Source organism: Trichosurus vulpecula (assembly GCF_011100635.1).
Source record: "Trichosurus vulpecula isolate mTriVul1 chromosome X unlocalized genomic scaffold, mTriVul1.pri SUPER_X_unloc_1, whole genome shotgun sequence".
NCBI lineage: Eukaryota > Metazoa > Chordata > Mammalia > Diprotodontia > Phalangeridae > Trichosurus > Trichosurus vulpecula.
The window spans coordinates 10,200,443-10,213,239 of record NW_023494377.1 but is presented as its reverse complement, the minus strand read 5'-3'; positions in this window follow the sequence as shown (position 1 = coordinate 10,213,239).

Genomic DNA, 12,797 nt, shown 5'->3' with positions numbered 1-12,797 from the left:
AGCTCTTCCTGCTGATAATCATTTGAGGTCAGTAGTTGAGGCACAGGTATTCTCATTTGACAATTCCTCAGGCCCACAGAAAGGAGGTGATCAGCCCATGATCACACTGCTAGAGTGAGAGTCAAGACTTGAATACAAGCATGATGGGTGAGTCCAAAATCTGCAGTTCTTTCCCTAGTGCCCAAGGCTCCTGGGAGGTAGGTCATTATAGCCTGAAAAAAGATAAGATCCTGGCTCAAGAGCTGGAAGTGACATCAGAGGACAACAAGCTAGCCCAACTGCCTCAGTTTATTGGTAAAGAAGGAGAGTCCCATGGTGGTTAAATGTCTGATCTAATGTCACACATGCAAGAGGCAGAATCAGAACCCAGATCCTAGGAATTTTAGGACCATTGTATGGTGCTGCCTCCCCAAGGGGAGAAACAGGTCCCCAAAATTCCTCGGATTGTGGAGAGTTGGAAGGGTCTTGAGAATCCCAGTCAACCTCTCAGGCAAGTGGGCATCTGCTCTTTGCTAGGAGAACAAAGCTGTTGTTGATTGAATCACTGATCATACTCCCAATTTCCCCATTTCTGCACCCTCTTTTCAGTCTCTGATAAGTGAGAATGTTCACTAGTACAGGGACAGAGATTTCCATCTTTCAGGATCCAGGACAGTTCCCACATTTGGCAGATGCACAAAGTAATGCCCAAAGAAATCCAGTGATTTGCCCAAGAATATTCAGGTGGCTCTTTGTCAAAGGAGGGAAAGGCCTTTTTTTGTGCGTCTTGTTCGATTATTCCTACTAATAAATATACCCAGTAAGCTATTCCTTTCAACAAAGAGGTAAAAAAGGAAAAAAAGAGCAAGCTCATGAAATCTACCTAACGCATTGCTTGATTCTGACCATATATGCACTGTCCCACACCCATAGTCCCCCACCTCTGCAAAAAGGGCAGGCCTCAAAAGAAAATTTCCATAAAGAACCATGTTCCCATCCCAGAGTTTATTCCTGTTTCTGCCCAAACCACCTGGAGCTGCATTTTGCAACCCTCCCAGCCTTGGAAGATGTCTTTGCAACACACTCAACTGTTCCAACCTGCCAGGACCTTGGGGGCCCAGACTCTGGGTGACTGGGAACATTATTCCTGGGAAGTCACTGGGAATGGGCCTTGGGAGGGGCCCCTGCTTGTGCCCTGTTTCATTTTTCAGGGAGGAGGGAGGGAGGGGAGAAGCCAGAGGGGCTTTTTGTCTCAGGAGTGGGAGCGGTTGAACTCTTTCTCCTGTTGCCAAAGCAAAGCAGAGGGTGGAGTAAATCCCTCGTGGTTGGGGCTGGTCATATGGGCAGGCTGAATAGCTGAGGCTTCCCAAGGCTTGTTACCATTCTGTTCATGGGTTTGGGGGCCAGGTTGCTAGGATTCCCATAACTAGAGCAGAGCCGAAAGGGACCTTAGAAATCATCTTGCCCATTTCCTTGAGAGGAAAACTGAGACCCAGAGAGATTAAGAGACAGATTGGGTCACACAATGAATAAGTGGTAGGATTTGAATTTGGGTCTTCCTGGCCTCAAGACCAGCATTCTTGCATATATAAACCTGGATGTTTCCAAACCCACTATGTCATTTACCCCTTACAACAACGCTGGGAGGTCAATAGAGCAAGCATTGAAGGACCCTAAAGATGATGTTATTTTATAGAGAAAGAAATGCTTAACCTCCTCGATGTAGTGCTGCACCAATTCCCTTATCTCACCAATGGGGAAACTGAGGCATTGAGAGATGAAGGAACTTGCTCCTATCACAAAACCACTAGGCAGAGTCACCCCTCCTTTGGGCTGAATCCAGCATCTTTGCACTGTCCTGTGCTGCCCCCTAGAAGTGACTCATCCTAGATCACAAGGCCACACACTAAGTGGTAGAGGTAGGCTAAGGAGCAGGGCCACAGGGACAGGGACCTAAAGCTGGAAGATTCTTCTGAGCCCCATTAGGCAAAGGGGCCGAAGGTGAGTGAAAACAAAGAGGTTTTTCCCCATCAAAGTTCACCAGCCACCCCAAACCTGTGTACAGACCTTAGGTTTCCTTTGTGATCTTCTGCCTTTATTTCATACATTTAAAAGTATTACTCTGCGGAGTTCACAGGCTTCACCAGCCTGCCATCGGGGGTCCATAAGACAAAGTTAAGAACCCCTGCTCTAGTCCAGTGGTGGGGAACCTGCGGCCTCAAGGCAACATGTGGCCTGCATCTAGTCCAATTGCCTCATTTTACAGAGGGGAAACTGAGGCCCGGGAGGGGAAGGGAATCACCCAAGGCCACACACAGATAGAGCTGGAAGGGACCTCAGAGGCCAGCTGGTCCAACATTTTACAGAGAGGGAAACAGAGGCCCAGGGAAGCAACGGGACTTCTCTAAGATCATACAATAAATGGTAGTGCCAAGATTACAACGCAGGTCTACTGACTGTAAATACTGTGCCCAGGCCACTAGACTATCCAGTTGATTAAACAACTGTATCATAATTCAGCCTGTATCAGGACAACTTAATAAAATAACAAAACCAACCCTCGTTTCCAGGGCAGGTAGGTGGCGCTGCAGTGGTAATAGCACTGGGCCTAGAACTAGCAAGACTCCTCTCCCTGAGTTCCAATCTTACCTCAGACACTTCCTAGCTGCCCTGGGTAGGTCACTTCACTGTGTTTGCCTCAGGTTCCTCATCTGTCAAATGAGCTGGAGAACGAATGACAAACGACTCCAGTGTCTTTGCCAAGAAAACCCTACATGAGGTCAAAGAGAGTGGGTGACAACTGAAAAATGAGTAAACAACAATAAAATGAGCCTCGTTTGATACAACTGCTTTCCCAAATCTTCCTGCTCCCCTGCCCCCACCCCCACATCTGGAATGTATCTCATCCTCACTTTCTGTTCTGAGAATCCTTAGTTTCTTTGAAACTCAATTTAGTTGCTACCTCCTCCATGAAGTCTTCCCTAATTCTCCCCTCCACAAAGTCCACCTTGATTTCCACCTCCATGAAGTCTTGCCTAATTTCTCCCTCCATAAAGTCTCCCCTGATTTCCTCCTCTATGAAGTCTTCCCTGATTTCCTCCTCCAGGAAGTCTTCCCTGATTTCCCCCTCCATGAAGTCTTCCCCGATTTCCCATTCCGTGAAGTATTCCCTGATTTCCCCCTCCAAAAAGTCTCCCCTGATTTCCTCCTCTATGAAGTCTTCCAAGATTTCCTCCTCTATGAAGTCTTCTCTGATTTCCCCCTCCATGAAGTATTCCCTGATTTCCCCCCCCAATGAAGTCTTCCCTGACTGCCCCCTCCAAAAAGTCTCCCCTGATTTCTTCCTCCATGAAATCTTCCCTGATTCCTCCCATGAAGTCTTCCCTGATTTTGCCTTCCAAATGGTCTTTTCTGATTTCCTCCTCCATGAAGTCTTCCATGATTTCCTCCTCCATGCAGTCTTCCGTGATTTCCTCCTCCATAAAATCTCTGATTCCTCCTCCATTAAGTCTTCCCTGATTTCTCCCTCCATAAAGTCTTCCCTGATTCTCCCCCATGCTAGTACCACTTCCCTGTTATTTTGTGTTAATTCACTCACTCTCTATGTATTTGTGTATATATGCATATACTTCTGTAGGTACACATTGTGATTCTGTATAGAGTGTAAACTTCTTGAGGGTAGGGACTGGTTCATTTTTGTCTTTGTTTCTCCATTGCTTGGCCTACCCTGAGCATTTAGCAAGTGCTTTTTGAGTGACTGCTTATCCTTTTCCAAGGAGACCCGAGAGGCAGCATAGTACAGTAGGGTGAGTAGTGGACCCACCTGGCAGGCTTGTTTTGAGGGTCAAATGAAATAATAAAACCAAAAGCACTTGGTGAAGTGCCTGGCACACAGGAGGTGCTTAATAAATGCTTATTCCCTTCCCTTCCCCTTCACTCACCTGTTGTATTACAATGGCTGAGTAATAGCCTAGTACAGTGAAAAGGGAGGGCAATTGCATGGAAAAACATTGGGTTTCGAGTCAGAGGCCCTGGGTTTGAATCCTGGCATAAACAAATCACCTCCTAGGGCCTCAGTTTCCCCATCTGTAAAATGAGGGGCTGGTCTGGTGACCTCTATGGTCCCTTCTAGTTCTCTGTTTTTTACAGATGACTCTAGGAAAGTCACTTTCCCTCTAGGGCCTCAGTTTTCCCATCGGTAAAATGAGGGGTTGGCCTTGTGACCTCTATGGTCCCTTCTAGTTCTCTGTTTTTTATAGATGACCCTAGGGAAGTCACTTTCCCTCTTGGGCCTCAGTTTTCCTGTCTGTAAAATGAGGGAGTTACACCTGATGGCCTCTGAGGGCCTTCCCAGATCTAAATCTATTATTATCTTACAATTCTTCAACATAGTCCCTGCCCTCAAGGAGCTTACCATGGAGTTGGGACTTTGTCTAGGTATAATGCAAGTGGAAGAAGTCCAGGTGGGGAAAGGGGAGCTCTTAAGGCCAGTGCCACTATTTTGTACAATTCAGTTAGATGGTCTGGAATGCCCTCTGTGCCTCAGTTTCTCCTTCTATGAAACAAAGGGATCAATCCAGGTGATTACTAAGGTTCCTTCAAGCTCAGGCATTCTCCACCTAATTCATCCTCTGATGTGGAGGTGACCCTGGGCTCTGGAAGACTATGCCAGGGATGGGTCCTGCCAAGTTGGAAAGACTTGGACTGGCAGCCCGGAAGGAGCCAGTGTTGTCTGAGGGCCAGCTGGGCTCAAGGCTGAGGCCCATAAACAATCTAGCTTAGGGAGCCTGCCCACTGAGGGTCCACAGGGCAAAAGAGACAGAGAGAGTCCCAGACAATGTGCACGGGAAGATGCCCTTCAGCTGGCGGGGGTGGAGTGGAGAAGAGGGCAGCTGCTCAGGAAAGGCTTCCTGGAGGCTCTGGGACTTCTAAGTGCTAGGCCTGAAGGGAAGAAACAGGTTTCAAAAGGTGGAGACAAAGAGGTAGTTCTTCCCAGGCTTGAGGCATGGCATACACCAATGACCTACAGAGAGGTAAAAGATGGCAGAAGCACATCAGGGAGCAGCTCAGAGGAGATTATTTGGACATGAACATAACATAGAAAAAGAGGTGAGGTGGAACAGGGCTGGAAAGGTAGAGTTGAGTCACCTCGTCATTCAGTCATTTTTCAGTCATGGCCCCATTTGGGGCTTTCTTGGCAAAGATACTGGAGTGGTTTGCCATTTCCTTCTCCAGCGCATTTTACAGATGAGGAAACTGAGGCAAACCAAGTTAAGTGACTTGCCCAGGGTCACACAGCTAGGAAGTGTCTGAAGCCAGATTGAAACTTAGTCCTTCCTGACTCCAAGTCTGGTGTTTTATCCATTGTGCTGCCAGGCCAAGGAGTTCATACTTTAGCCTGAAGTCAGTAGGGAGCCATTGATGGTTTCTGATCAGGAGAGTATCATGATCAGACCTGCACCTTAGTAAGGTGATTTTTGACCTCTGTGTGAAATATGGACTGGAGAAGGGGAAAACAATTAGGAGACCATTATAATCTAGGAAAGAGGTGATGAAGGGCTGAAGTCAGACAGCAACTGTGGATGTGAGGGACTTTGTGGAAGTACAATTAGCAAGACTTGTCAGTTGATTGTATAACAAACAGACCCATGTTTCCAGTTGGCTCTGCTCATGAAGTAAAAGGAATACGGGGGGATATGATATACCAGGAGTGGGAAACTCAAGGCCTTGAGGCTATATGTGGCCCTCCAGGTCCTCAAGTGCAGCCCTTCGACTGAATCCAAACCTCACAAAACAAATCCCCTCTAGGTCCTCAAGGGCAGCCCTTCGACTGAATCCAAACTTCACAGAACAAATCCCCTCTAGGTCCTCAAGGGCAGCCCTTCGACTGAATCCAAACTTCACAGAACAAATCAAAGTGATTTGTTCTGGCCAAATGGCCACAGGTTCCCCACTCCTGTGATATACCTTTCAGTCACCAGAAACCTGAACTGAAGACCTTCAAAGCAAAGAGGAAAGAGATCCCAAGGTGGTCATGGGCTTCTCTTTACCTGGGTCTGCCATTAAGCCCCTTTCCCTTGTTCCACAAGCTTTGTGGTAGCCACGGGGAGTCCATGTTAGAAGCAAAGGCCTCTAGCCAGCACCAGGTCCTGAGGCTGTGCCCTGTGCTGCAGTGAATCAAGACCCGAATCAAGAGGCTTCATCAACCATCATGTGTGGCTATTATACTCCTTTGTTCAATCTCAGGAGGAGCTAAGCAAACCCAACAGTACGTTCCCTAGAGTTCCTGGGTTCTGGCTCCAGGCCTCTCCTCTCTTATTTCAGTGACCTCAGGATTCAGTTATCATCTCTGTGGAGGTGACATGCAGATGGCCAGAACCACCCCTCATCTCTGTTCTGAAGTGGGATCCCACATCTTCTCTTGGAGGTCTTACAGGCAACTCAAACTCAACAGGCCTAAAGCTACATGCATTCTCTTCCCCCAAGAACCACTCCTTCTCCTAATTTCCTTCTTTCTGTAGAGGGGACCACCATCCTTCCAGTCATCCAAGCTCCCAGCCTGGACTCTTCCTCTCCCTCACACCCCATATCATGGGGTGTGATTGAAGATCACCTGTCAGATCTTGTCCATTTCACCTTCTTGCCATCTTTTCTCTGTATTCTTATCACAAGCCCTCATCGCAGAGCTGACTGCAGCAGACTCCTAATTAGACTCTGCAGCCATCATCTCCCTCTCCAATCCATTTTCTATACTACTGCCAAAATGTTATTACTAAATTACTAAAGTGCTGGTCTGTGGTGAGATCACAAATGAAGAATTTTTTTTAAATGATCAGAACTATGCTAGCAAAAACCAAGACTGTGAAAAAAAGATGAGTGCCTACCAAAATATAAAATACACAAATTAACAGAATATGAAACAGATAGCATAAAGTCCCCAGGCTTAGAAAATAAAACTGAATATGCCAAAGTTGTGTGTGTGTGTTTGGGGGAGGCAAACCTTGGTCCAGAAGGATCTATCAGTGAATTCTATCAAATGTTAAAGAACAATTAATACTTATGCTATAGATATTATTCTCAAAGGTTGAGAAGGAAAACATACTTTTTATCATATAAAAAGATCCCACTATGCTTATACTTTATAGGATTTTTAGGGTATGTGACTGTATACTTTGTCAAAGGCTTTTCTGAATCTATTGATACAATAATGTGGTGGTGGATTTTTTTTTGGAGGAGGAAAGGCAGGGCAATTGGGGTTAAGTGACTTGCCCAAGGTCACACAGCTAGTAAATGTGTCAAGTGTCTGAGGCCAGATTTGAATTCATGTCCTCCTGACTCCAGGGCCGGTGCTCTACTCACTGTGCCACCTAGCTGCCCCAATACTTTTGTTTTTTAGTGTGATTATGTTAATTGTTTTCCAAATGCTTAACCATCTTTGCATCCTCTGTATAAATCCAATTCGGCTATTGTGGACAATTTTTTTTTGCTCTTTTGCTGTAGACTTTTTGCTAAGGTTTAACATTTATCTAACATTTTCCCATCAATAGTCATTAGTGATATTGGTCTGCTGTTGCTTCATCTTTCATTGGTTTGTGTTTTATGACTCTTTCTGTGTCAAAGAAGGAATTTTGTAGCAGAGACAAATCTGAGGAATTCGGAGTAAACTTATATGAACTGAAGAAGGGTGAAGTTAGCAAAAAAAGGGCGGAAACAATATGTACAATGACCATAATGATGTAAAAAGAAACATGTTTGAACAGAGTGGCTCGAGCGATGCCCAGGGGCTGTCCAGTGCAACAGGCACACAGTCACAGAGGAGATGGCTTCATTTGTTTTTATGTATAGCTTTATTGCTTGTCTTTTTCTCTGCAAAGAGTAAAACACTGTTCAAGCATGTTTGCTTTGGTCCTATGGGAATTGGACTCCATTATGACATTGTCACATGATGAAGGCTCAGTGAAAGATAATAAGTTGAGGGGTAAGGGTTGCAAAGCCAGTGGGTAGGGGTCCAGCACTAACCTAACTGGGTAAATCCAAACTAACCTTACTCCCTTACATTAGCCAGTCAGTGTAGTCACCTAGAGAGAAACATAGCTGGGGCATAGAAGGTTGTCTTCTGTCTGAGAACCATAAAGCACTTGGAGCTTTGGCTTTTCCACTCAATTGGATGGAGGGCCAGAGGCACCAGGGGACTTACCCAACTTCTGATTCTTCCTGTTGAATAGGAAGAATCAGGTTGGTGGTTAGCAGTGTCACCTGGTGATAAAAATTGGATATAATAGGAAAGGGAAGAGAACAAATGACTCCAAAGTTTGAGCCTGAGTAGACGGTAGTGTCATAAACAGAAAAAAAGAAAGCTGAGTTTCTGATCCAGCCTAGAGCTGCCTAGTGCTAAGTTGTAGTGGCTGAACTTACTTGCAATCTCTAGTCCCCAAAGATTTCCTGGAAGAAGGCATTGGCTATAACACTGAAGGGGTCCTGTCCTACTTCTATGGGAGGGCTATTTATGGAGATGAGTGAGTGAATCAATGAATGAATAAATGAATGAGTGAAGCATTTATTTAGAGCTTATTATTAAGATTATTAAGCTAATTATTATTTAAATTTAATTATATTTAATATTTAAATTTCATTATATTAATTTATAGTAAATATTAATATATTATATGATATATTAAAATATATTATTATATAGAATTACATATTAATTATATAAATTTAATATTTACATTTAATTGTACTGATTTAAATAAATCAATTATTTATTAAGCTTGTTATTCTTATTAAGAGCTATGTGCAAAATGCTTTAGATAAAAATGGAAGAGTGATCCAATCCCCACTCTCACAGAGTTCACATTCTAATGGGGAAAATAGCACATGTGGAAGGTTTTAGCTTCAAGTCAATTGGAAAGATCTCATGGCCTTTAGGGTGGATCAGCAAAGCCTCCTTTAAAATGTCATTTCCACTGACAAAATCATCTCAGTTTCTGATGTTGAATCCTTTGACAATGCCAAGGACTTTGGAGACAAGAACTTTGTTTTCTGCTCTTCAGTAACTGTGGCTGTTAGCACTTGCAGGAGCAGGGGCCAGGCTGCATCTCCCCAGGGTGGGGAGTGGGGCTGCATCTCCCTGGGGGCTGCATCTCTCCTCAAGGGCACATTTCTCCCAGGGAACTGCTTCCCATGATGGTGTCTGAGGGCCCTGGGCTGGGAGCTCTGCTATTCCCAGGATTCTACAGCACAGGGTTCTGGGCTGTCACCAATGGTGAAGTCATTATTCAGAGGATCTTAAGAATTCCAGCAGAGCAGGCCTCCAAATTCATGTTTAGAGAGCATGAGACCAAGATAACTCTACTGCCTCCCTGGTCCACCTTACATAGAGTTGAAATTTATGTACTCAATTTATCTGTGCATGGGGGACTTCACTTGTTTGTCTCCTAGCTTTATTTTGGCTTCAGAGATAATGCCTCTGAGAATAAGAGCTTCTCCCTCCCCCAGATGTGAGGGGGGCATGGCATCCATAGCAAAACCATGCCTCAGAATAAACAATGTAGCCGGCTTCCAAGGGAGCCAACAGGGATAGGGATTGGATGGGAAAGGGTCTGCAGCACACCTTTTAATCTTTCTTTTCCTAAATGCACACATATTTAATACAAGAGCATTCTGTATTTTGGGGATGCCAAGCCATATGCACTCCAGTGAGGAGGTCTGAATCTATGGTGCAGTTGAGGCAGCCCCAGATTGGAAGGTAGAGGATTGAATGCTGCTTCTGCTACTTGCTCTTTTCTTACCCAAAGCAAGTCTCCTGCCTTCTCTTGTGCTGTAGAAGTTCGACTAAAGCATTTTCTTGGCATTAGAGACAGGCAAGGAGGTGTCCTAGGGAAAGATCACCAGACTTAGACAGACTTGGTTTGAATGCTGTATGACCTTCAGCAAATAACTTGCTGTCTCTGGGAAAGTATCTGTAAAATGAGGAAGTTGGACCAGAGGCTCTTTAAGTCTCCTTCCAGCTCTAAAGCTTATGATCTTGAGTGGGCAGGGTTCCTGTGAGGTCTCAGACTGCCATGGGATACCCAGGAAGCTTGCCCAGGCCACACAGATGTATTGGCAATGAATGGCCTAAAAAGTTTCACCACCAGGGAGACTGAAGCAGCTGGAACTCTGGGGAGACTCAGGCCACCCCCCCAGGGCTCCCCCTCGCTGCCCCCCTTTGCCAGCCCCCCATGGAAGTCTGCAAAGTCTGTACAACTGCTTTCTTTCTCCTTGGACCAGCCCTGGCCTGGACATTCTTTTCTTGTCTACAAAAGGAAATACATCATCTACACGAAAATGCCTTAGTATGTCAATGCTTTAATGCCCAGACCGCATCTTGGCCAGAGTCCATGGACTTCCTAGCACATTGTGGGCAACCCAGAGCCAATTATTCTTAATAGCAGTGAGAATAATAAGAATGCCAGCACCACCGCAATTCCTTCCTCCCTGCCCCCTTCCCTCCCTCCCTCCCTTCTTTCTTTCCTTCTTTCCTTCCTTCCTTCCTTCATCCCTCTCTTTCTTTCTCTCTTCCTTCCTTTCTTTCTTTCCTTTCTCCTTCCTTCCTTCCTTCCTCCCTCCCTCCCATCCTTGCTTCCTTGCTTCCTTCCTTCCTTCCTTCTCTCCCTGCAGCTAGCTGACTGGTGGATAGAACACTGGACTTAGAGGCAGGAAAATCTGAATTCAAATCCAGCCTTAGACATTTCCTAGTTGTGTGAGCCTGGGCAAGTCACCTAACCCTGGTTTGTCTCAGTTTCCTCATCTGTATAATGCTAGCACCTACCTTGCAGGGTTGTTTTGAGGATCAAATGAGATCCTATTTGTAAAGTGCTTATAGATGCTTAATAACTACTGGTTTCTTTCCTTCCCTCCTTCCTCCCAAGGGGTCTTTGGGCATTTGAACTGAAGTTAGGTAGGATATCCATAGGTAGAGATAGGAGGAGTGGGGTAGCATTCTGAGGATAGGGAACAATATGATAACCAGGGGGCAAAGTGGGAAATATGTTCAATTCTGAACTAGTAAACTAATATACATCGTTCAATAGTTCCTGTTGTCAATGGATAAAGGGCTGGGAACCCTCAAATGAAGAGACAAAGCCAGAATATGGTGTAGGTCTAAACTTGGAGGCATGACTTGGGTTCAGAATCCAATTCTTATATTTACTGTCTATATGGTCAATCAATCGACAAGCACTGATTAAGTATGCATCATGTGCCAGGCACTGTGTCAACCTAAAATTGAAACAGGAGTCCTGAGGGGGTCACTTGGAGTTTTCCGGGTCTCTGTTCATTTGTAAAATGAGACAACTGAATCCCTGAATTTTCCATTTTCCCTTTGGGTCCTTTGCAGACTCAAATCCTACAATGCTTTGTGGGTAGATTTTGTTCTCTTTGAGAATCCCCTGAAGCAATAAACCCTTCTATGGTCAGCTATGGAGATAGCCTAATGGAAAGATGCAGGTGCCTGCTCAGTGTCATCAGGAATCAGTTTCTCTCGAATGTGATTAAGGGGGAGGTACATGCGATGCTCCAAAATCAGGAAATCACAACCGGTCTTGAAGAAATGAGGCAGGTGAGACTACCATGAAGCTGATTTTGATTTCTAGCAGGAAACATAGAAACTAAAAAGTAGAGAGCAAGCATTTTTCAGCGTTTCTCTGGCATCGTCCAGGGACAAGGGAATTCTGATTTTAGATAACTGATCTTACTTATTTTGACTCATAGACTTGAAAGCTGGAAGGACCCTTAGAGATCCACGAACATCCCTTCCTGATTGCCTTTTTTTAACCAAGAAAGAAACTGAGCCCAAGAGGTTAAGAGGTTTTCCCACAGCATACACAGGGACTAAGTGGCACAGACAGGATTCAAACCGAACTTCTCTGATGTCCTGTGTCAACTTGAAGCATTGAAGCTTTCTAGGTCTCTGTTGCCTCACCTATAAGTGAGGGGATTGGCCTGGATGAACTTTGAGGCACTAAATTGACAATCTATGACCTTTTTTAAAAATAGTACCACAATAAAGAGGTAAAAATAGCCCTAAAATGGAGATGGACAATGGATAGGGCTAGAACAGATTGGTGGAAAGACAGATAGACCTTGGGCAAGTCACATAACCATTGTGGGCCTCAGTTGTCCCATCTGTAAGTTGAGGAGGTTGGCCTAGATGGCCTAAGATAAGATCATCCAACTCTCCTCATACAAACTTCATACTTCCTAAGTGATTTTCTTCTTTGTAATGTGGTTTTCTAAATGGACCAACCTATTAGGGAGATGGTATCCTTTATACATAACAAGAGTTTATGTTTGTATGGTGCATTAAGTAATTCTTCACATGCATTATTTTATTTGAACTATGTGAAGTTGGTGTAACAGGTATCATTACCATATCTATTTTCTAGATGAGGAAATGGAGCACAGGGTCAGACAATCAGTAAGTATCAGAGGCAGGATCTAAATCCAAATCTTCCTAACTCCCAGTGAAGTACCTTTCCATGGGAGATCATATTGCTTTGCTATGGCCAGTCCTCATTCTTGGGCCGGATTTTACCACCACTATCCCTTCCCCCTTGAAAGGTAATAAATTAGCATTCTGGTTTATCAACCCAATCTCTGGTGAGCTTGGCTAGTGGGAAGGGGATAGAGTAGAAAAGGGAACAAGCATTTATTAAGTGCCTATTATGTGGCAGACATTGTGCTAAGCATTTTTTCCAATTATATGTAGACAATTTGCAATATTCATTTTCTGAAAGATTTTGAGTTCTGAAATTTTCTTTTAAAATATTTAATTT